This window comes from Triticum dicoccoides, chromosome 2A (genome assembly GCF_002162155.2).
Source record: "Triticum dicoccoides isolate Atlit2015 ecotype Zavitan chromosome 2A, WEW_v2.0, whole genome shotgun sequence".
In the NCBI taxonomy this organism is placed as follows: Eukaryota; Viridiplantae; Streptophyta; class Magnoliopsida; order Poales; family Poaceae; genus Triticum; species Triticum dicoccoides.
Window position 1 is genome coordinate 507063934 of NC_041382.1, and position 22010 is coordinate 507085943.

Genomic DNA, 22010 nt, shown 5'->3' on the forward strand with positions numbered 1-22010 from the left:
CCCGGACTATCCAGAATCTTGGTTCATCACTGCTATTGAAAGTTATGGCCGTGTCATTCCAAGGGTTTGTCACGATGACTTGGCAGACTTCGGTGAGGTTGCGGAGGGCCCTTTTGCGCTGATTGTTTGAAGCGAAAGTCTCGAAGACCATCAATACGCTGAGGTCGTCATCTTCCGAGGGGTGTTGCTCTAGGATATTTTTGGTGAGGATATCCTCGTTGCTCTTGGCCACTTGCCGGAGTATCCAACATGCTCTAAGGCTGTGGGTTGGTATGGTATCTGGTGTTGTGTGTATTTTGCATGGCCTATCGAGCCATCCCTCCAGAACGGTTCTGCGCCCCGTAATGGGCTTAGATTTCTTTACTATTGGTTCGGGTGCCCGCAAGGATGCATCCTTTTTGCCCGGACGAAGGGTTGAGTAGAAACCAGTGGTTTCTAGTGAGTTGTCTAAGTTTTCCAGGCGCTTTCCATTACACGGTACTTTGTACAATAATTGCCAAGTCAGCAAAATGTAATATGCGACGGCGGTTGATGGCGTTGAGGATTCCTAAGTCCGTGCAATTATTGCAGAATGTTGAGATCACGTCCTCGTCGCGGCAACCTTTAATCTTGTCTTTGACAAGGAGGAATCTAGCTCAAAAGTGATGGACTGTTTCCTGAGACTGCTGCTATATGTACATGAGATCGCGTACGTCTGGGTGCATGGGTGGCTTTAAATCCAAACCCCGACCCAATTTGGGATCCAGAGTTTTAGAAACCTCCGAGCTTAATGGTTCGGGCTCTGGGATCTCAACTGATTTTTCCGGCCCATCATCCGATTCTAGGTTCGGAGGACATGACGCGTCGTTCCGTGGACAGGTATCCGGCTCTTCGAGCTCGAAAATCCGAACATAGTTTGTCCTTAATATAGGGGAAGAGTTGTTGTCTTGCTCCTCTACTACCGCTATCTGTTGGGTGATCGGCGAAGATTTGATTTCTCTCTGATCGGGTTTAAGCCCAATCCGATCGTAGTCTGTAGCGACCCCCAAGGCGGCGATGCGATCTAGGAGTTCATTTAAATACAAAAACTCCATCGGATCCATCCGCTTGGAGTATTCGGAGTCAACACGGAGGTGATTTTCGATGACTCGAGAAGTCATCGTCGACTCGACGGCCGTACGGGCGGTCATGGTGAAGCCGCCCAGCCGGAGGGTTTGGCCTGAGGCCAGGGCTCCTCCGGAGGTGATGCTGTCCTTGATAACAAGGCGAGCCATCAATCCTGTCTCTGATGTCACAGTGGAACTCTCAATAAAAGCACCAATGTCGGTGTGAAAACCGGTGGATCTCGGGTAGGGGGTCCTGAACTGTGCGTCTGAGGTCGATGGTAATAGGAGACAGGGCACACGGTGTTTACCCAGGTTTGGGCCCTCTCTATGGAGATAATACCCTACTTCCTGCTTGATTGATCTTGATGAATACGAGTATTACAAGAGTTGATGTACCACGAGATCGTAATGGCTAAAACCCTAGAAGTCTAGCCTATATGATTATGATTGTCCCTATGGACTAAACCCTCCGGTTTATATAGACACGGGAGGGACTAGGGTTGTACAAAGTCGGTTACAGAGAAAAGGAATCTTCATATCCGAGCGCCAAGCTTGCCTCCCACGCCAAGGGAAGTCTCATCCGGACATGGGTGAGAGTCTTTGGTCTTGTATCTTCACAGCCCATCAGTCCGGCCCATGTCAAACAAGCCGGACGCCTGAGGACCCCTTAGTCCAGGACTCCCTCGGTCTCCTCCTTCTTGATCCAGCAAGGGGGAAGGAGAAGTTGAGGGAGAGCTCCGGCAGCACGACGGCATGGTGGTGTAGCTTGTAGTTCTCCAGCAGGGCTTCACAAAGCACTATGGAGGAGGAGGATGCTACCTCTTGAGCACTGCGTTGGTTTTCCATTGAAGAGGAAAGGGTGATGCAACAAAGTAGCGTAAGTGTGTCCCTCAGTTTTTGAGAATCAAGGTATCAATCCAGTAGAAGGCCACACGCAAGTCCCTCGTACCTATACAAACAAATAAGAACCTCGCAACCAACGCGATAAAGGGGTAGTGAATCCCTTTACGGTCACTTACGAGAGTGAGATCTGATAGAGATGATAAGATAATATTGTTGGTATTTTTATGATAAAGATGAAAAGTAAAGATTTCAAAATAAAAGGTAATAGAAATAGCTTGTTGACGACAGATTAATATAATGGACAATAGACCCGAGGGCCATAGGTTTCACTAGTGGCTTCTCTCAAGATAGCATAAGTATTATGGTGGGTGAACAAATTACTGTTGAGCAATTGATAGAAAAGCGAATAATTATGAGAATATCTAGGCATGATCATGTATATAGGCATCACGTCTGTGACAAGTAGACCGACTCCTGCCTGCATCTACTACTATTACTCCACACATCGACTGCTATCCAGCATGCATCTAGAGTATTAAGTTCATAAGAATAGAGTAACGCATTAGGTAAGATGACATGATGTAGAGGGATAAACTCAAGAAATATGATATAAACCCCATCTTTTTATCCTCGATGGCAACAATACAATACATGTCATTTCCCTTTCTATCACTGGGATCGAGCACCGCAAGATTGAACCCAAACCTAAGCACTTCTTCCATTGCAAGAAAGATCAATCTAGTAAGCCAAACCAACTGATAATTCGAAGAGACTTGCAAAGACAACCAATCATACATAAAAGATTTCAGAGAAGAATCAAATATACTTCATTGATAGACTTGATCATAAACCCACAATTCATCGGATCTCGAAAAACACATCGCAAAAGGAGTTACATCAAATAGATATCCAAGAAGATCAAGGAGAACTTTGTATTGAGATCCAAAGAGAGAGAAGAAGCCATCTAGCTAATAACTATGGACCCGAAGGTCTGAAGTAAACTACTCACACATCATCGGAGGGGCCATGGAGTTGATGTAGAGGCCCTCCGTGATCGATGCCCCCTTCGGCGGACCTCCGGAAAAGGCCCCAAGATGGGATCTCTTGGGTATAGAAGGTTGCGGCGGTGGAAATAGGGTTTCGTGGTGCTCCTGGTTGTTTTCAGGGTATATGAGTATATATAGGAGGAAGAAGTAGGTCGGTTGAGCCACGAGGGGGAGGGCGCGCCCAGGGGGGTAGGCGTGCCCCCTGCCTCGTGGACTCCTCGTTTTTTTCTTGACGTCCACTCCAAGTCCTCTGGATCACGTTTGTTCCAAAAATCATGTTCCTGAAGGTGTCATTCCGTTTGGACTCCATTTGATATTCCTTTTCTGCGAAACACTGAAATAGGCAAAAAACAACAATTTGCACTGGGCCTTGGGTTAATAGGTTAGTCCCAAAAATAATATAAAAGTGTAAATCAAATCCCATTAAATATCCAAAACAGAATATATAATACTCCCTTCGTCCCAAAATAAATGACTCAACTTTGTACTAACTTTGTACTAAAGTTAGTACAAAGTTGAGTCACTTATTTTGGGACGGAGGGAGTAGCATGGAACTATCAAAAATTATAGATACATTGGAGACGTATCAAGCATCCCCAAGCTTAATTCCCGCTCGTCCTCGAGTAGGTAAATGATAAAAACAGAATTTTTGATGTGGAATGCTTTCTAGCATATCCTTCAATGTAATTTTCTCTATTGTGGGATGAATGTTCAGATTAGAAAGATTCAAGATAAAAGTTTAATGTTGACATAAAAATAATAATACTCCAAGTATGCTAACCAAGTAATTATGTCTTATCAAAATAACATAGCCAAAGAAAGCTTATCCCTACAAAATCATATAGTTTGGCCATGCTTCATTTTCGTCACACAAAATGCTCTCATCATGCACAACCCCGATGACAAGCCAAGCAATTGTTTCATACTTAGCCTTTTCAAACTCTTTCAACTTTTACGCAATATATGAGCACGAGCCATGGACATAGCACTATGGGTGGAATAGAATATAATGATTGAGGTTGTGTGAGAAGACAAAAATGGAGATAGTCTCACATTGACGCGGCTAATCAATGGGCTATGGAGATGCCCACTGATTGATGTCAATGCAAGGAGTAGGGATTGCCATGCAACGGATGCACTAGAGCTATAAATATATGAAAGATCATCAAAGAAACTAAGTAGGTGTGCATCCAACTTGCTTGCTCACGAAGACCTAGGGCATTTGAGGAAGCCCATCATTGGAATATACAAGCCAAGTTCTATAATGAAAAATTCCCACTAGTATATGAAAGTGACAAAATAAGAGACTCTCTATCATGAAGATCATGGTGCTACCTTGAAGCACAAGTGTGGAGAAAGGGTAGTAACATTGTGCCTTCTCTCTTTTTTTATTTGGGTCTTCTTTTCTCTTTTTTATGGCCTGTTTTTTTCGTCCGGAGTCTCATCCCGACTTGTGGGGGAATCATAGTCTCCATCATCCTTTCCTCACATGGGACAATGCTCTAATGATGATAATCACACTTTTGTTTATTTACAACTCAAGAATTACAACTCGATACTTAGAACAAAATATGACTATGTGAATGCCTCCGGCGGTGTACCGGGATTGCGATGAATCAAGAGCGACATGTATGAAAAATTAAGCATGGTGGCCTCGCCACAAATACGATATCAACTACATGATCAGGCAAAGCAGTATGACAACGATGATGCGTGTCATAATAAATGGAACGGTGGAATGTTGCATGGCAATATATCTCGGAATGGCTATAAAAATGCCATAATAGGTAGGTATGGTGGCTGTTTTGAGGAAGATATAAGGAGGCTTATGTGTGATAGAGCGTATCATATCATGGGGTTTGGACGCACCGGTGAAGTTTACACCAACTCTCAAGGTGAGAAAGGGCAATGCACGGTACCGAAGAGGCTAGCAATGATGGAAGGGTGAGAGTGCGTATAATCCATGGACTCAAAATTAGTCATAAAGAACTCACATACTTATTGCAAAAATCTACAAGTCGTCAAAACCAAGCACTACGTGCATGCTCCTAGGGGGATGGATTGGTAGGAAAAGACCATCGCTCGTCCCCGACCGCCACTCATAAGGAAAGAAATCAAGGAACACCTCATGCTTCAAATTTGTCACATAACGTTTACCATACGTGCATGCTACGGGACTTGCAAACTTCAACACAAGTATTTCTCAATTTCACAATTACTCAACTAGCACACCTCTAGTATTACCACCTTCATATCTCAAAACAACTATCAAGCATCCAACTTCTCTTAGTATTTAAAATCTATAACCAAAGCAAATTACCATGCTGTTCTAAAGGGCTCTCAAAATAATATAAGTGAAGCATGAGAGATCAATTATTTCTATAAAATAGAACCACCGCCGTGCTCTAAAAGATATAAGCGAAGCACTAGAGCAAAATTATCCAACTCAAAAGATATAAGTGAAGCACATAGAGTATTCTAATAAATTCCAATTCATGTGTGTCTCTCCAAAAAGGTGTGTACAGCAAGTATGATTGTGGTAAACTAAAAAACAAAGACTCAAATCATACAAGTCGCTCCAAGCAAAACACATATCATGTGGTGAATAAAAATATAGCTCCAAGTAAAGTTATCGATAGACGAAGACGAAAGAGGGGATGCCTTCCGGGGCATCCCCAAGCTTAGGCTTTTGGTTGTCCTTGGATTTTACCTTCGGGTGCTTTGAGCATCCCCAAGCTTAGGCTCTTTCCTCTCCTTGTTCCATAATCCATCAAATCTTTACCCAAAACTGGAAAACTTCACAACACAAAACTTAAAAGAAAATCTCGTGAGTTCTGTTAGTAAAAGAAAACAAACCACCACTTCAAGGTACTGTAATGAACTCATTCTTTATTTATAATGGTGTTAAACCTACTGTATTCCAACTTTTCTATGGTTCATAAAATCTATTACTAGCCATAGATTCATCAAAATAAGCAAACAACAAACGAAAAACAGAATCTGTCAAAAACAGAACAGTCTGTAGTAATCTGTAGGTTTCGAATACTTCTGGAACCCCAAAAATTCTAAAATAAATTTCTGGACGTGAGGAATTTATCTATTAATCATCTTCAAAAAGAATTAACTAAATAGCACTCTCCAGTAAAAAAATGACAGCAAATCTCGTGAGGGCTAAAGTTTATGTTTTTTACAGCAAGAGCGCAAAGACTTTCCCCAAGTCTTCCCAAAGGTTCTACTTGGCACAAACACTAATTAAAAGCATAAAACCACATCTAAATAGAGGCTAGATGAATTATTCATTACTAAAAATAATCAAAAAGCAAGAAACAAAAATAAAATTGGGCTGCCTCCCAACAAGCGCTATCGTTTAAGGCCCCTAGCTAGGCATAAAAGCAAGGATAGATCTAGGTATTGCCATATTTGGTAGGCAATTCCTCAATTGAACACTTATAACCCTTAGTAGTTTCCTTATTTCTATTAAACTCTTAGGCAAGAAATCAAGAAAATCATTTGTAGCAAAAGGTTCCTTAATGATAGCGAGAAAGTTGGGGTGAACACTTATGGATTTGAGATCCGCATTTTCCTTCCTAGAAGTTTCACCCTTATTCTTAGGAACGTACATTAGTTTAGCAACTTTGGTAGGAGGATTTGAAGTATTCTTTATGGCAGAAAAAGCGGACCCTAAGTTGGTAATAATACCCTCAAGTTTACCAATTCTTTCGGAATCTTGGTCTATTCTTTCATTCACTACGGGTTCTTTTTCTTTAAAACTTTTCAGAATGACTCCTACCTTAGATCCATATTGGGTAATTTGGTTGTGGATATTTTTATCCAAATTCTCAATCAATTCAACAGTGGCAACTTTATTTTCAATAATATCGAGCCTTTGCATAACATGTTCCAAAGTTAACATAGTTCCATTAACCAAGAGAGGTGGCGTGCCAAACAAATCTATCATAGCATTATAAGAATAAAAAGTGTGGCTACCCAAGAAATTTCCTTCGATAATGGTATCAAGAATATATCTGTTCCAAGGAATGATGCCTACATAAAAATTGCGAAGAAGAACGGAAGTAGATTGCTTCCTAGTAGATCTATTTTGCGCATTGCAAATTCTGTACCAAGCATCTATTAGATTTTATCCCTCCCTTTGTTTAAAATTAAGGACCTCATTCTCGGGAGACACAGGAGTAGATAAAGGACTAGCCATAACGACGAAGCAAAAGAAAGAAAAGGCGAACGGAAAAAGAGAAGGGGGCGGAAAAAGAGGGTGAATAAAACGGCAAGGGTGAAGTGGGGGAGAGGAAAACGAGAGGCAAATGGCAAATAATGTAATGCGAGGGATAAGAGTTTGTGATGGGTACTTGGTATGTCTTGACTTGTGCGTAGACTCCCCCGCAACGGCACCAGAAATCCCTCTTGCTACCTCTTGAGCACTACGTTGGTTTTCCCTTGAAGAGGAAAGGGTGATGCAGCAAAGTAGCGTAAGTATTTCCCTCAGTTTTTGAGAACCAAGGTATCAATCCAGTAGGAGGCCACGCGCAAGTCCCTCTTACCTACACAAACAAATAAGAACCTCGCAACCAACGCGATAAAGGGGTTGTTGATACGTCTCCAACGTATCTATAATTTTTGATTGTTCCATGCTATTATATTATTTGTTTTGGATGTTAATGGGCTTTATTTTACACTTTTATAGTATTTTTGGACTAACCTATTAACCAGAGGGCCAGCCCAAATTGCTATTTTTTTTGCCTATTTCAGTGTTCCATAGAAAAGGAATATCAACGGAGTCCAAACGGAATGAAACCTTCGGGAACGTGATTTTTGGAACAAACGTGATCCAGAGGACTTGGAGTGGACGTCAAGCAATCAACGAGGTGGCCACGAGGCAGGGGGCACGCCCTCCCCCTAGTGGGCCCCTCGTTGCTCTATCGACCTACTTATCCCTCCTATATATGTTTACATACCCCGCAAACATCCAGGAGCACCACGAAACCCTATTTCCACCGCCGCAACCTTCTGTACCCAAGAGATCCCAACTTGGGGCCTTTTGCGGAGCTCCGCCGGAGGGGCCATTGATCACGGAGGGCCTCTACATCAACTCCATGGCCCCTCCGATGATGTGTGAGTAGTTTACTTCAGACCTTCGGGTCCATAGCTAGTAGCTAGATGGCTTCTTCTCTCTCTTTGGATCTCAATACAAAGTTCTCCTCGATTCTCTTGGAGATCTATTCGATGTAATCTTCTTTTGCGGTGTGTTTGTCAAGATCCGATGAATTGTGGGTTTATGATCAAGTCTATCAATGAACTATATTTGATTCTTCTCTGAAATCTTTTATGTATGATTGGGTTATCTTTGCAAGTCTCTTCGAATTATCAGTTTGGTTTGGCCTACTAGATTGATCTTTCTTGCAATGGGAGAAGTGCTTAGATTTGGGTTCAATCTTGCGGTGCTTGATCCCAGTGACAGAAAGGGAAACGACACGTATTGTATTGTTGCCATCGATCCCAGTGACAGAAAGCTAAGCAAGATTGAACCCAAAGCTAAGCACTTCTCCCATTGCAAGAAAGATCAATCTAGTAGGCCAAACCAAACTGATAATTCGAAGAGACTTGCAAAGATAACCAATCATACATAAAAGATTTCAGAGAAGAATCAAATATGTTCATAGATAGACTTGATCATAAACCCACAATTCATCGGATCTCGACAAACACACCGCAAAAAGAGTTACATCAAATAGATCTCCAAGAAGATCGAGGAGAACTTTGTATTGAGATCCAAATAGAGAGAAGAAGCCATGTAGCTAATAACTATGGACCCAAAGGTCTGAAGTAAACAACTCACACATCATCGGAGGGGCCATGGAGTTGATGTAGAGGCCCTCCATGATCGATGCCCCCTTCGGCGGACCTCCGGAAAAGGCCCCAAGATGGGATCTCTTGGGTATAGAAGGTTGCGGCGGTGGAAATAGGGTTTCGTGGTGCTCCTGGTTGTTTTCAGGGTATATGAGTATATATAGGAGGAAGAAGTAGGTCGGTTGAGCCACGAGGGGGGAGGGCGCGCCCAGGGGGGTAGGCGTGCCCCCTGCCTCATGGACTCCTTGTTTGTTTCTTGAAGTCCAGTCCAAGTCCTCTGGAGCACGTTTGTTCCAAAAATCATGTTCCCGAAGGTTTCATTCTGTTTGGACTCTGTTTGATATTCCTTTTCTGCGAAACACTAAAATAGGCAAAAAATAGCAATTTGCACTAGGCCTTGGGTTAATAGGTTAGTCCCAAAAATAATATAAAAGTGTAAAATAAAGCCCATCAAACATGCAAAACAGAATATATAATAGCATGGAACAATCAAAAATTATAGATACGTTGGAGACGTATCAGAGGAGGTGTTGGAGAGGGGGAGGGCTGCGTCAGGGAAGGGGGTACAACAGCCCTCCCACCCTCTCTCTATTTATAGGGTGAAGGGAGAGGGGGCCGCTGCATCTAGAGGGGGGCAAGGGGGGAACTTGCCCCCCAAGTCTGGTGGGAGGCGCCCCCACCCCCTAGGGTTTTCAACCCTAGGCGCCTTGGGCCCTTGGGGGTGCACCAGCCCACCTGGGGCTGGTTCCCACCCTTGTTCAGCCCACTTGGCCCACCGGGGCAGGTGTCCCTACCCGGTGGACCCCCGGACACCTTTCGGTGGTCCCGATACAATACCGATAACTCTCAAAATTATTTCGGCGACTGAAACTAGACTTCCCATATATAATTATTCACCTCTAGACCATTCTGGAACTCCTCGTGACGTCCGGGATCTCATCCAGGACTCCAAACAACTTTCGGTAACCGCATACTATTTCCCATAACAACTCTAGCGTCACCGAACCTTAAGTGTGTAGACCCTACGGGTTCGGGAACCATGCAGACATGACCGGGACATCTCTCCGGCCAATAACCAACAACGGGGTCTGGATACCCATGTTAGCTCCGACATGTTCCACGATGATCTCATCGGATGAACCACGATGTCAAGGATTCAATCGATCCCGTATACAATTCCCTTTGTCTATCGGTATGTTACTTGCCCGAGATTCGATCGTCGGTATCTCTATACCTCATTCAATCTCGTTACCGGCAAGTCTCTTTACTCATTCCGTAATGCATGATCCCGTGGCTAACTCCTTAGTCACATTGAGCTCGTTATGTTGATGCATTACCGAGTGGGCCCTAAGATACCTCTCCATCATATGAAGTGACAAATCCCAATCTCGATTCATGCCAACCCAACAGATACTTTTGGAGATACCTGTAGTGCACCTTTATAGCCACCCAGTTACGTTTGTGATGTTTGGTACACCCAAAGCATTCCTACGGTATCCGGGAGTTGCACAATCTCATGGTATAAGGAAATGATACTTGACATTAGAAAAGCTTTTAGCAAACAAACTACACGATCTTGTGCTATGCTTAGGATTGGGTCTTGTCCATCACATCATTCTCCTAATGATGTGATCCCATTATCAACAACATCCAATTTCCATGGTCCGGAAACCATGACCATCTATTAATCAACGAGCTAGTCAACTAGAGGCTTACTAGGGACATATTACGATCTATGTATTCACACATGTATTACGGTTTCCGGTCATTACAATTATAGCATGAACAATAGACAATTATCATGAACAAGGAAATATAATAATAACCACTTTATTATTGCCTCTAGGGCATATTTCCAACAGTCACCTACTTGCACTAGAGTCAATAATCTAGTTACATTGTGATGAATCGAACACCCATAGAGTTCTGTTGTTGATCATGTTTTGCTCGTGGAAGAGGTTAGTCAACGGTTCTGCGACATTCAGATCCGTATGCACTTTATAAATATCTATGTCTCCTTCCTGAATATATTCACGAATGGAGTTGAAGCGACGCTTGATATGCCTGGTCTTCTTGCGAAACCTTGGCTCCTTGGCAAGGGCAATAGCTCAAGTGTTGTCACAAAAGAGAGACATCGGGCCTGATGCATTGGGAATAACTCCTAGGTCGGTGATGAACTCCTTCATCCAGACTGCTTCCTGTGCAGCTTCCGAGGCAGCTATGTACTCCGCTTCACATGTAGATCTCGCCAAGACGCTTTGCTTGCAACTGCACCAGCTGACTGCCCCACCATTCAAATTATACATGTATCCGGTTTGTGACTAGGAGTCATCCAGACCCGTATCGAAGCTAGCATCGACGTAACCCTTTACGACGAGCTCTTTGTTAGCTCCATAAACGAGAAACATATCCTTAGTCCTTTTCAGGTACTTTAGGATATTCTTGACCGTTGTCCGATGTTCCATACCGGGATTACTTTGATACCTCCCTACCAAACTTACGGCAAGGTTCACATCAGGTCTGTTACACAGCATGGCATACATAATAGACCCTATGGCTGAGGCATAGGGGACGACACTCATCTTTTCTCTATCTTCTGCCGAGGTCGGGCATTGAGCTGTGCTCAATTTCACACCTTGCAATGTAGGCAAGAACCCCTTCTTGGACTAATCCATATTGAACTTCACAAATCTCATGATGCCTCAAAGAAAATATTTGCCATTTGCCTCTCGTTTTCCTCTCCCCCACTTTACAAAAATTTGCCGTTTTATTTGCCCCTCTTTTCCGTTCACCGTTTTCTTGCTGGATCTGTTTTTGTGTGCGTTCTTGTTTGCGTAGTCTGCTTGAAATCAAGAAAAGTACTAGGGAGTATATGACTACACAATTCGAGCATAATAAGTATTTTACAGAAGAACTTAACAAACACTCCATTGTGCTGGATGCTATCACAAAACAACTTGATGCTATTAGTAGAGAAGTTTGCAATCTCCAATCTAAGTATGCTTTTGATGAAAGTTTGCTAGGAAAAATATCCGATGCACAAGCTACCTCTGTAAATCAAATGGCCGCCAAACCAATATCATTAGAAGACAAAAGTGATGAAGATCTTAAAATGATTGGCGTTTCCTCTATTGATTCCTCGTTTAGTAAAATTAATATTGATGAAAAATGTACTGTAGAAGAGTCAACTTTAGGTAGAAGGCGTCCCAATATTTTGAAGGGTGAAAATCTTGTTGAGAAAATTGTTAAAAGTGGGTTTGAAGAGGTTAAAACTTTAGCTAGTGGTGTGCCCACTCTTTTGGATTACAAAGACTTTAATTATGATAGTTGCTCTTTGATTTATTGTATTTCTTTGTTGCAATCCATGATAAATTCACCTCATGGTTATGAACAAAATAAAGCTTTTACTAAACATATTATTGATGCTATGATGAAAGCTTTCAAAGAAAAATTGGAATTGGAAGTTTTAATTCCTAGAAAATTGCATGGTGAATGGGAACCTACTATCAAAGTCAAAATTTAAAATTATGAGTGTTTTGCTTTGTGTGACTTGGGTGCTAGTGTTTCTACTATTCCGAAATCTTTATGTGATGTGCTTGGTCTTACCGATCTTGAATGGTGTTCTTTAAATTTGCACTTGGCAGATTCTACTATCAAAAAGCCTATGGGAAGAATTAATGATGTTCTTATTCTTGCAAATAGAAATTATGTGCCCATAGATTTTATTGTTCTTGATATTGATTGCAATCCGTCTTGTCCAATTATTCTTGGTAGACCGTTTTTACGCACTATTGGTGCCGTGATTGATATGAAAGAAGGCAATATTAAGTTCCCATTTCCTTTGAGGAAGGGTATGGAACACTTTCCTAGAACAAGAATTAGGCCACCATATGAATCAATCATGAGGGCATCTTATGGATCTCGAACCAAAGATGACAAAACTTAGATCCTTACTTTATGCCTAGCTAAGTGCGTAAAACTATAGTGCTTGTTGGGAGGCAACCCAATGAATAAAATTTATTTTTGCTTTTTGCTTCCTGTTTTTGAGTGTTAGCGCAATTTTGCTACTGTTATGATTGTGTTCTTTATGTTTTAATTAGTGTTTGTGCCAAGTAAAGCCTTTAGGATCTTCTTGGGTGATAGTTGTTTGATCTTGTTGGAAAAAAAACAGAAACTTTTGCACTCACAAAAATACTTTTCATTTTTTATCAGAGAGCGATAAAATACCCATTCCACTTGAAGTAGATCAATATACAAATTGCTCAGGTCGTCCTAATTTTTCAGAATTTTTGGTGTTACATAAGTATTCGAAATAGTCAGATTACTACAGACTATTATGTTTTGACAAATTCTGTTTTCTTTGTGTTGTGTGCTTATTTTGATGGCTCTATACTTTTTCTTTGATGATTTTTTGCCATAGAAAAGTTGGAATACAGTAGATATATGCAAGAATAAAATATGAATTGGTTTGATACATCACTTATAGTAGTGATTTATTATTCTTATACTAACGGATCTCACGAAGGTTTTGTTGAGTTTTGTGCCATTGAAGTTTTCAAGTTTTGGGTTATCTTACGATGGATGAAGGAATAAGGAGTAGAAGAGCCTAGGCTTGGGGATGCCCCGGCATCCTAAGCTATTATCCAAAAATGAGCAACCAACTAAGCTTGGGGATGCCAACCATCGGTATTTTACTCGAAGCTATATTTTTATTCGTCACATACTCTGTGTTTTGCTTGGAGTGTCTTGTATGATATGAGTCTTTGCTTGTTTTATTTTGTGTTTAAAGTCTTGATCCCTTGCTGGACACATCTATTTGAGAGACCCAAAATTATGTCATGACCGGTTAGAATTTCTCTCTATGCTTCACTTAAATTTTTATGAGCTATGGACTTGCTCTATTGCTTCACTTATATCTTTTTGAGCACGGTGTGCTTTAGTATTTTTGAAGAGATGCTCTATTGCTTCACTTAGATTTATTTGAGACTTAGTAAATGTTTTGAAGAAATTCTCTCTTGCTTCACTTAAATTAATTTGAGAGAAAGAAATATTATGCTCATGATCTTCACTTATATCTGTTTGAGCTTGTCAAAAGCAACATATGAAAATTAGTCCCAAAGTGATAGATATCCAAGAAGGATATAATAAAAACTTTCATGAAGATCATTGGACAAAATAAACTTGATTCTTAGTAATAGTTTTGAGATATGATGATGTGATATGTGATTCATCTTGATGAGTAATTATGTTTTAGTAAGAATATTGGTGTTAAGGTTTGTGATTCCCTATGCAAGCACGAAAGTCAATAGTTATGCAATGAAATTATATCCTACTTATGGTGCATTATTGGGTGTTAGTTATGCTTAATGCTCGCTCATGAGATTATTCGTTTCTTGGTTGGTCGCTTCTCAATTTTTTCTAGCCTTCATTTTGCACTAAGTATGATCTCTACTTGTGCATCCAAAAACCTTTAAACCAGTTTTGCCACATGATCCACTATATCTACCTATATGCGGTATTCTTTTGTCGTTCTAAGCAAATTTTCATGGGCCATCTCTAATTTTCAAAAATAACTTCTCTTTTTGTGTGTTTGTTTCGCTCGCGGAGCGGTGAGGGGTGGCTAATATTTTCCATGCTAGATGTGCTATTCTCAAGATGAGTGTTTATTCACTTGTCATTGCACGAGAGTAAGGCAAAGGTATTAGGGATGCTTAGTCCCAAAATGAAAAAAATGAATCTACTTTATATTGTCAAGTAATAAATTCCTTGGAAAGTGTTGGTATGGAGGGCACCCGTGGATACAGTTAGACATGGAAAGTGAAAGTATGGTAGAAAAAGGAATAAACTTTATTTTCTATTGGAAACCACCTATGATATATCTAAGCATGGAAAGTATTGGGAACTCTAAGTCCTTTTCGTTGGTGGGATGGATACACCTCCCAAAATGTTTTTATCTCTAAGTTTTTCACTTTGATCTCTAGCACCTCTACAAATCCCTATTCCCTCTGCAAAGGGCCTTTCTTTTTTACTTTATGCAATATGATTAATGGTTGAGCATGATAGGCTAGGGATAACTTATTTTAGTGTTGATATTTTGAAAGACATGGTTGCTTGTTGATATGCTTGAGTATTTAAATTATCATGTCAAAATTGGACTGTTGCTTTGAACAATATAAAAGTCCAAATGTCCATGCTATAAAGAAAATAAATATGATATGACATGTTAGGCAGCATTCCACATAAAAAATTCTGTTTTTATCACTTCCCTACTCGAGGAGGAGTAGGACTTAAGCTTGGGGATGCTGATACGTCTCCAATGTATCTATAATTTTTCATTGTTCCATGCTATTATATTATCAATCTTGGATGTTTTATAATCATTTTATATCGTTTTTTGTTACTAACCTATTGACATAGTGCCAAGTGGCAGTTGCTGTTTTCCCATGTTTTTTACATCGCAGAAAATCAATATCAAACGGAGTCCAAATGCCATGAAACTTTACAGAGAATTTTTATGGGCCAAAAGGAACACAGCGGGCCTTGGCTGCGCCTGAGGGGTGCCCCAGGGAGGCACAACCCACCAGGGCGCACCAGGAGGCCCAGGCGCGCCGTAGTGGGTTGTGCCCACCTCGGGTGCCCCTGGACCGTCTCTTTGCTCTATAAATACCCCAATATTCCCAAAACCCTAGGGGAGTCGACGAAACATTCATCCAGCCGCCGCGGAGTCCAGAACCACCAGATCCAATCTAGACACCATCTCGAATGGGGTTCATCACCTCCATTGGTGCATCTCCAATGATGCGTGGGTAGTTCTTTGTAGACCTTCGGATCCGTAGTTAGTAGCTAGATGGCTTCCTCTCTCTCTCTCTCTCTCTCTCTCTCTCTCTCTCTCTCTCTCTCTCTTGATTCTCAATACAATGGTCTCTTGGAGATCCATATGATGTAACTCTTTTGCGGTGTGTTTGTTGGGATCGATGAATTTTGAGTTTATGATAAGATCTATCTTTTTTATATCCATGAAAGTATTTGAGTTTCTTTGATCTCTTTTATGCATGATTGCTTAGAGCCTTGTATTTCTTCTCCGATATTTGGGTTTTGTTTGGCCAACTTGATCTATTTATCTTGCAATGGGAAGAGGTACTTTGTAGTAGGTTCGATCTTACGGTGCTTGATCCCAGTGACAGAAGGGGAACTGACATGTATGTATCGTTGCTACTAAGGATAAAACGATGGGGTCTATCTCTACATAGATAGATCTTGTCTATATCATGTCATCGTTCTTATTGTATTACTCCGTTTCTCCATGAACTTAATACACTAGATGCATGCTGGATAGCGGTTGATGTGTGGAGTAATAGTAGTAGATGCAGGAAGGAGTCAGTCTACTAATCTTGGACGTGATGCCTATATAATGATCATTGCCTGGATATCTTCATGAGTATTTGAAGTTCTATCAATTGCCCAACAGTAATTTGTTCACCCACCTTTTGCTATTTTTATTGAGAGAAGCCACTAGTGAAATCTACGGCCCCCGGGTCTCTTTCTCATATTATTTGCCTTTGCGATCTACTTTTATTTGCTTTTATTTTCAGATCTATTAATCCAAAAACCCAAAAATACTTTGCTGCACTTTATTTTATTTGCGATCTATTTATTCAATCTATTACAATATTCATCACTTTATTTTATTTGCGATCTATTTATTCAATCTATTACAACATTTTCCCGTCACGCACCAATTTCTGGCATCGTTACCTGAAAGGGATTGACAACCCCTTTAACACGTCGGGTTGCAAGGATTTTTATGTGTGTGTGCAGGGGCTGTTTACGTTGTGTTGCTTGGTTCTCCTACTGGTTCGATAACCTTGGTTTCATATCTGAGGGAAATACCTACTGCTGTTGTGCTGCATCATCCCTTCCTTTTTGGGGAAATACAAACGTAGCTTCAAGCGACATCAGAGAACGCCTGAACTGGCCGGAGAGGGGCTTGGTAATGCAGGAGGGGAGGGTAGGGTAGGGAGCTAGAATGCGGCTAGGGTTTCGGTTGGAGCACGTATAGGGTCCATTTTATGTGCGGTTGGGTGGGCCAGTGTGGGCCAGATTAGGCATGGCGGGCGTGCCTTGGCGCGTCCGGGCGTCCCCATATCTGCCCCAGAATTGGGCTGGATATTTGGAGTGTCGGTTGGTCCAGGCTTTTGGGCTGGCTATGGTGAGGCCGGTTGGGTGGCGTTTTTTTGTCTGGACACTGACCGGGCAGCCCGTCCGGGCGTTTGTGGCAGGTATGGGATGTCCGGTTGTAGATGCTCTTAGTCACCAATTCGTCATTCAAGTTAGGTCTCTGTTTCCGGACATGAATGTTTGGTCTATGGGTGTATACATCCTATATGGGAAAAAAATAGTATCTAAATAAGAAGTCAAAAAAATCTGAAAATATATTTGAAGTGAACTTGACCTTCCATTGTACTACTAAAAAATTCACAAAAAGAAAAACCTTCGTTGACTTCTTAAAAAACAAAAATTTCGACGAGAATAGTGATCTATAGTAGCAACATTTTTTTCCTTGAAGTGAACGCTTGCTTTTTATTTGTGAAAATTTCTATATCGATGCAAAAGAAAGTCAAGTTTATTCTAAAAAAACTTCTAAACGTTTTTGAATTTTATTAATTATTGAAACTTTTTCCATATCAGGTGTATATACACCTAACCAAAGAGCATTTCCCCTCCATTTCCCATGCTATGTATCTGTAGCTGTATCTCGACCGGTACACTAATTATCAATACATTTTAAAAACCTTAATATTTTTCTACAAAGAAATGAATTGATGTTAGGGTATCCTCCAGATACTAGCTACTTCGATTGGTTGAACTAAAATTTCCAAAAGAAATTTCTATTATAATATATATTTTTAGTTAATGGTTGAACTTGTTAAGGTTAGAGGGTACCCTTTTCTGAACAAAGACATTTATTGAAATCAACAACATTTTGCAGAAAGAAGTGTGAAAGGATTTAGAGAAAAATTAGAGAGGATATGTCTGCCTGGACAAAGACCTACATGTTGGCATAAGCATCTTACAGCTAGAGATATAGAGTTAATTATAGTAGTTAATATAGCTAGATAATGAGCTTTAACACTCAAGATTTTGGAGATGTGGTTGACCCTGTTAGCTTGAAAAGAAGAGGATGCGTGTATGGTTGCCAACATGGGTCTGGTCTCCCAATTACCTAAAGCAGATAAGATGTTGGGCAATATGAGAAGAACCGGGGCTCTTGTATCTGGATAACAATAGCCAGTTTTCTAGCAAGAACAAGAGCTAGAGCTTTAGCCTGAAGAGGGTATGCAACAGGTGGACATGGTTGCAGTATGCAACTAGTGCTGTTATTATTCACCTGTATATAAATTCCAATCCCAACAGGAGCTTGTTGAGCATTGCCACTAACCTTCCATGTCGCATCGCAATAAATGATTAGGTGAAGCTACTGCAATTGATCCTTACACGGTTGAGAGTGGTCTGCATGATGCAACATTCCTTCTAGATTACTTGCCTGGAAGATGGTGTTACATATAGCAAACACTTGTGCATGATTTTATTTTTTTACAAAAAGAGTATCATTTCTGGCTTTCCAAAGGCACTACAAGAAAGTATACAAATTTGTAGTATTTATCCATGGGTTGTGAGAGGAAAAAAAGCATTCGTCATGTCAGGAATAGAGTGGTGAACAGTAGCAAGCAACTCAATTTTAATGAACCTAGGATTGCTAAACCAAGCAGCTTTGGAAAATGGACAAAGAAAGATCATGTGCATCTCATCTTCCACACATCCACACCTAGAGCAATATTCATCTATATGTTTGGATAGTCTATTCGCACGCTTACTAATGGGGAGAGCCTTACGAAGAGATTTCCAAGCAAAGTTCTGCATACGAGGCACCATTTGTTTGTCCTGTCAAACCTGATTGAGCAATGAAATGACTTGTTGTGGAACAGCCTTGGGTTGCTGATTTGGAGGGAGAGTGAGGTTGTTCAAGCAATGCTTGTAAGAACTCTTGGAGGAGCAGGTACTTGCAGGGGTTAGCTTCCAAACTAAAGTGTCTTTCTCATTTTGCATCAATGATAGGAGTTTGAAGAATTTCATTAGCTGTTTGAGGATTAAAAAGGGAACGAACTAAATTTTCGTTCCAAGCTTTCTGGTTTGAGTGTCAAAGATCTTTTACTACAGCCGGATACAGGAAAGGAGGCTGAATAATTAGATTATCATAGATGGTTTCCTAGCCCTTAAACCAAGGAGAGCTCCAAATTGAGCTACTGACAACAAAAATGTGATGAAACGAACTTGAGATTAAGACAAGACGAACCTTATACTTTCCATAATGTAGATTTGGGCTTGTTCGGCTTACCTCTCTAAATTGAAGTGTCATCGTGATATTTTTTCCTTTAGTATTTGAGCTAGCTGGCAATCAGGCTCCTTTGCCAACCTCCAAGACACAGAGAAGATAAGCCCCTGGTTGATCGCCTGCAATTTTTGTATGGCCACCCAATTTTTTTGTCTACACAAATATCAGCCCATGCCCTAAGGCACAAGCATTGTGTAGAGGGCTCTTCTTTCGCAACAGTCTGCCAGAAGTTTCTAATAATCGCCCTGAGCTTGGTAAGAATTTTTTTTTCAAAAAAGGAATATTGGACATGTAGAAGACGGAGGGTACCCTTTATGTCATCCATTTTACCATTTGCACGCCTAACTCTCTGGCTAGTTCTCACTTTGTACCACCAATAAAGTTAGACAACGAAATCGCTTAAGATAGGTTAGAAGTAGTGCACATGCTTAGTTTTCTTCGAAAAGATAAAGTGTAAATGTTTGATCAAAATTGTAGAAAAATGTATCAGTATCTACATTATCAATTTTTATATCATTTGATCCATCATGGAAAGTATTTTCATATTTTATCTATTAGCTATTGCACATGTTGATATTTTATTCCATAAACTTGGTAAAACATACAAAGGTTTGACTTCCATGAAAATTGATACTCCTTATAATCTGGAACAGTGGGTATAACAAAACATCCAATAAGCATGGTTTCTATGGTGTTTATAGTGTAGTCAATTTTTTTCTTTTGTCCTTTTGCAAGGCGCAATCAATTTCAAAATGCAACATGGATAATTTTGCATAAAGGTTTCACAATAAAGGCTTGTATGCAGATTCTGCGACTTTCCTCTTTGATTGTTTATATTTTTCAAATCTTGATTGACTAGCTCTTGATATAGTGTTACTACAAAGTTTAAGTTTAACGGGTACTTCTGATATTAGCATACAACATTTCTTTTTGGAAAAAAACATGCTTACTAGAAGATAATAGTCTTGATGTACATTTCACGGTATATCCTCATGATTTATCCACGGAATTTTTCCAGCAACGGATCTCCTTCTATACTTGTTCTTTTGACTATTTGAGTGTCCACGTTCCCCCTCCCCGCGTCATCCGCTCCTTGCCGACACGGGGGTGAAACTCTAGCTTCGGTTTTGCCCCCTCACTTCCTTCCTTCTACCTCTGCCATCTCGTACGACCACCACGGGATTCACCTGCGTGGTTGTTGGTAGCGACGGGGCTTCCCTGTATGCTCCCCTCTCCAAGTTCGTGTGCTCCCATCTACCGCTCCCATCATCAACCGGTCTTCCTCGTCAACACACCTCTCATCGGAACTCCCTTCTGGATTGGCATTGCTGATTTTTCAGCATGTTGCTCATGTTCTAGGCGTTTGTTCTTGGTGATTTAGGCTAAGCTCTTTTTTCTATCTTATGTTTGCGTGTATCACTACTATGTTGTATGTTGTTACAACTCTATATATCTTTCTTGTTTCCTGTTTCTTCCATGTCTAACCGTTTCATTGTATTCTGACCAGTTTATGGCTTTGTTAATCTAAAATTGGACTAGGTTTGAGCCTTTTCTCGGGCTTGGCCTTATGTAGTGACGAATGCAGGAAAATGTCTTCTCGTTAAAAAAATGTCTTAAAAGTTGTTGTGGTAACATGGATCCTGTCTTTCCACATCGGTCGTACCAAGTTGGCAAAAATAGGTTTTATACGAAAAGATGTGTAAGAAAAGGGTCTTATCAATCAGACAAGTATAACACCCGTACAATATCGGCTTACAATATCTTCAAAGGAGACCCATAAACTCCCGTGTATGTTCGGACTGTGGTGTCCGGATCGATTTTGACCACTTTAGCCATCCAATGTGGACCCTATATGTTCACGGAGCAGTCTGCATATCCGAATTCCATTATCATAGAGTAGATAATTTGCGAGGGTGTAAACAACATGCGGAGGTCCTCTTGGCCCATTGTCAGTTGGACTATTTGCCTCATAGCCTATGTGCTTTGTTCTCTAGGTTCGTCTGACTCACCTCAGCTGTCCATATTTGATACTTATTTGAGGAACAAGAGTGCAAACAACATGTAGAGGTCTGCATATCCGATAGTGTATCTGTTTTAGGGGATAGCGTTGGAGGTCTTTACGTCTCCATTCCTTCGGTCGTGGCTCCTCCCTATTTTCCAGTGGAGTATCACACATTCACAGGCAGCTACACAAGCAACTGAGGAGGAGGGGCGCGCGGTAGTTGGACGACGACAAAATTGCGTGGACGCCAGATAGCTTAAACAGCGACACAATACACCTATAACAGGCTAACACGATTACACAATGCAGCAGTGCATCCCGCAAAAAAAATGCAGCAGTGCGCATTGAGTGCAGGCTTGTGGCTTGAGCTCTGCGGCAAGGAGCTGCTGCCTGTGGTGGGCTCGACCGCCGGTGGTAGTTAGCCGCCCGGCCGCCCCATAGGACGAACACGCGCCACGTATCGCTGCAGTGGCAATGGGTGTAGGTATGAGAGCAGCGCCCGTTGCCTCCTGCCACTTGCTAGCTTGGCTGGCCGGCTGCTGAGCTTTCGGGCAGCGACCTGACCCCGCATGCCTCGGTGTCGTGCATTAAAGTAGCTCCGACCTCCGAGTATGATTGCTAAGCCCTTCGTACGCGGCGACCGCACTGTTCCTGCTCGGTCGGTCGTTGGGTCGTGTCACATAGTCACATGGTTTTGTGCGTTCTCATCGGCACCCGGCTCAGTGGCTCCACTCGACGTCCAAGGACCAAGAGAAAAACTTCACCTCTCTCGTTCTCGA